The sequence below is a fragment of the Pteropus vampyrus genome, unplaced genomic scaffold, assembly GCF_000151845.1.
Source record: "Pteropus vampyrus isolate Shadow unplaced genomic scaffold, Pvam_2.0 Scaffold461, whole genome shotgun sequence".
NCBI classification, from domain to species: domain Eukaryota; kingdom Metazoa; phylum Chordata; class Mammalia; order Chiroptera; family Pteropodidae; genus Pteropus; species Pteropus vampyrus.
The window spans coordinates 1,678,065-1,682,169 of NW_011889242.1; the positions used below are offsets into that span (position 1 = coordinate 1,678,065).

A 4,105-nucleotide genomic window follows, 5' to 3' on the forward strand; every position below is an offset into this window, starting at 1 on the left:
GCTGAGTGTAACACGAAAAGAGTGATATTCTGTTTTCAACTGTGCTAAGCTAATCCCTAAGCCCAACAATTGTGCTGCTATTTTGGGCATCTCTAGGTTCTGCCAGTTGGAAGTGAGTGTGTGGCTACTCTACATTGCCTTCCCCACAACCTCTCAACTAGATGGTATGTGACAACTGGTGTTAGGCTCAGACCAGATTCTGCCACATGTACGTATGTTAGTGATGAAGTTCCAAAAGTCTCATAGCCAGCTCTGTGGCCTCAGCGAGGTTCCCATTCTCCCTTTGGTAAGGATTCTGGCACACACTGCACTCGTTTCTTAGGGCCACACTAACAAAGCACCACCGTCTTGGTGGTTCAAACAACAAAAATATGCTCTCACATTTCTGGAGCCTAGAAGTCTGAAACCAGGGTGTCGGCAGGGCCACGCTCCCTCCAAGACATTGGGTAAAATCCTCTCTGGCCTCTCCCAGCTTCTGGCGCTGGCTGGCAATCATTGGTGTTCCTGGGTTTGAGCTGCCTCACTCTAATCTCTGCTTTTGTCGTCGCATGGCATTTTCCTCTTCTTATAAGGACATATTGGATTAGACTCCAGCATTACATCATCTTTAACTTGATTTTATTTACAAGACCCTATTTCCAAAAAGGGCATATTCACAGGTGCCAGGGGTTAAGACTTCAACATGTCATTTTGGAGGACACCAACCCATGACACACACCTTGTCAGAAGGAATCACTCCAAAGCCAACACAGAAATGTCTTGACCATAGGACTAGCCAGGCTTCTGGCTGAGCCAGGTGATCATGTCTTTTGTAAAGAGAAGACCAAGTTGGGTCCAAGGTCCTGGTCTAATTGACAAGTGTTGGACTGCAATTTAGACTCTGGAGCATCAGTTTGTAAGAGCCAGACTCACTACTTGAACAGCTCTTATTAACATGGGAGAAAAATAATTTCTAACATTCCTGTGTTAATTAACCCTCTAGGGCAGGGTTTCTTGAATATTTTGTGCTATGGCCTTCTTTGGTGGTCTGGGAAGCCCATGGTGCCCTTCTCAGGAAAAAAAGAAAAATGCTTTTAAATGAATAAAATACAATGCATAGAATTGTAGAGGAAACATATTGAAGTACAGTTCTCAAAATATTTTTCTGAAAATTTATGCTCTACTAGTAATATATGTGCTTCTTTATAAACACTTTAAATAATAAGATCTGGTGGCAAGTCTAATGATTATTGTGGTTTTAAAGTCATGGTGAGTATAAATAATCCTTGGAGGTACTACAACAACTAAGATCAAGGAAAAACCCAACATTTGGCCCCTGCGGAACCACTGGTGTGCCCCTCCTGCCACAGCATGCAGCCTGCTTTCACAATGGAGGGAAGCACAGTTTTTCAGTTTGAGGATAGTGAAAACGAAGATGTCATTTCTTCCCTATCCAAACTGACAGAACTGTGTCTGACCTTGGGAAAGTCTTTTAATCTCTTGGGGCTTCAGTTTCCTCTCTATTAAATCTCTGAAGAATTTTCAGTTCAAAAATTATTCTGTAACAGTCTATGCCCATGCTACCCTGAAAAAGCTCAATCCCATCTGATCTCGGAAGCTAAGCAGGGTCAGACCTGGCTAGTACTTGGATAGGAGATCACCTAGGAAGACCAGGTGCTGTAGGCATAAAAAATAAAAAAATAAGGGATTATAAACTGAAAAGGTCCTTATGATCTGTGAAGTCAACCAAGGGTTGCTTCGCCTAAAAAAGAAAAAATTTATTCTGTGACAGCATAATACTTGAAGGAAAGCATTCTGTGGACTTTGAGTATTTACCACTTTATTGTTTTTGATTATTTTAATAATAGTGTTTTAATTGTTTTAATCAAAATATTACTTAAATATATAAACTTAAAACTAGATATAAACTCCTTATACACAGTTTTAGAGATGTGAAACAAGCAAAGTAACAAATCCAATAAAATTTTAATCAGTATATATACTAAATTTCAATTACTTTTACCTATTAATAATTGACATTACTAAGTCAATGTAATAAATAATACTGGTTTGCTGGATCTAAATTGCTGCTTACAACAGGAATATAATTTTCCACAGCAATGCCTCTATCACCGTGTTCTATTTGAGGACTCTCTGCTCCCATCATTGTCGCCCTTTGAACTATGGTGAAATTTTCTTCAAGCCATGGCATTATCTGGCCTTTACTTTGGAAGAATGCACTGATTACATATTATGTCTTTCTTTTATCTTTTTTCTGAGCCTTCAATTATTAAAGTTTTTATCATGAATTGAATATTAAATTATTTTTCTGCTTCCATTGATATGATCATGTGACTTTTCTTTTTTAGCCTAGTGGACTATTTTAATTGATTTTTGGGTATCGAACCAGTCTTGAATCTCTAGAATAAATCCCACTTGTTTTTGTGGTATAATTCTTTATATATATTGCTGAATTCTATTTGCTAATGTTGTGTTAAGAATTTTTGCATCTATTTTCATGAGAGATATTGGTCTAATCTTTTTGTCCATTTTTTTAGCTTCATAAAATGAGTTGGAAAGTGTTCCCTCCCCTTCCATTTCCAGTGTAGTTTGTGTAGAATTGGTGTTAAATTACCAACCTCTTGGTAAAATATTTGAGACTGATTATTTTGTGGGGGGGTGGATTTTTAAATAATGAATTAGATTTCATAATATTTATAGGGCTATTCAAATGAGCTATTTTATAAATGTGAGTTGTGGTAGTTTGTGTATTTTGAGGAATTGGCTCATTTTGTCTAAGTTGTCAAATTTACGTGGGTAGAGCTGTTTGTAGTATTCTCTTATTATTTTTTTAGTATGTACAAAGTCTATAATAATACCCCTGCTTCATTTCTGATAATGGTAGTTTGTGTTATCTCTTTTTTTCCCTTTGTCAATCTTGCCAGAGATTTTAAATTTTATTGATCTCTTAAAGAAACAACTCTTCATTTCATTGGTTTCCTCTATTTTTTCAATTTCAATTTTATTGATTTCTGCTCTGATCTTCATTTCCTCCCTTCTGTTTGCTTCAGGTTTATTTTTCTCTTATTTTTCTAGGTTCTTGAGGGTAGGAGCTGAGATTATTTGAGGCATTTCATCTTTTATAATGTTTACATTTAGTGCTACAAATTTCCCTCTTAGCACTCCTTTAGCTGTGTTCCACAAATGTTGAGTTCAATTTTCATTCAATCCAATGTATTTTAAATTTCCCTTGAAAGCTCCTCTTTCACCTATGGATTATTTAAAAGTATTTTGTTTAGTTACCAAGTCTTTGGAGAGTTTCCTGTTCTCTTTCCATTATTAACAACAAATATGATTCTATTATTATTGAAGAACACACTATCATTTAAATCCCTTTAAGTTTGTGGAGGTTTGTGTTATAGCCAAGGATGTGGTCTGTCTTGGTATATATACTGTGGACACTTGAAAAGAATGTGTACTTTACTGTTGTGCAGAACTTTCTATAAAGGCCAATTAGATCTCCCTGACTGATGGTGTTTAGCACTTCTAAATTGTTGCTGATTTTCTGTCTAATAGTTCTATCAACTGTTGATAAAAAGGTATTGAATTTTCCAATTATGATTATGAATTTTTATACTTTTTTTAGATATAACAATTTTTCTTCACATATTTTGCAGTCGTGTTGTTTGGTGCATACACATTTAGGATTACTGTGTCTTCTTGGTAGATTGACCCTTTTATTAAAAAATGACCCTTTCTGTTCCTAGTCATTGTCTTTGCTCTCAAGTCCCTCAGATTATTAATTTTAGATCTTTGTTCTTTTCTAATATATGCACCCAATGCTATAAAGTTTTCTCTAAACACTGATTTCACTATATCCCACAAATCTTGGTAAGTTATATTTTATTTTCATTTAGTTAAAAATATTTTAAAATTTTTCTTGAGACTTCTTCTTTGACTCATTATTTAGAAGCATGTTATATAATCTTCAAACATTTGGTGATTTTTCAAGCCATCTTTCTGTTATTGATTTCTAATTTAGTTCTACTGTGGTCTGAGACCATACTTTATATGATTTCTATTGTTTTATATTTGTTTTGTGGCCTAGAATGTGGTCTATCTTAGT

At 35.2% G+C, this 4,105-nt stretch overlaps 1 pseudogene; it reads left to right on the forward strand.

Moving 5' to 3' along the window:
- The first annotated feature begins 1,546 nt into the window (after nt 1-1,546).
- Nucleotides 1,547-1,665, forward strand: LOC111732449 (annotated as a pseudogene).
- The last annotated feature ends 2,440 nt before the right edge of the window (nt 1,666-4,105 follow it).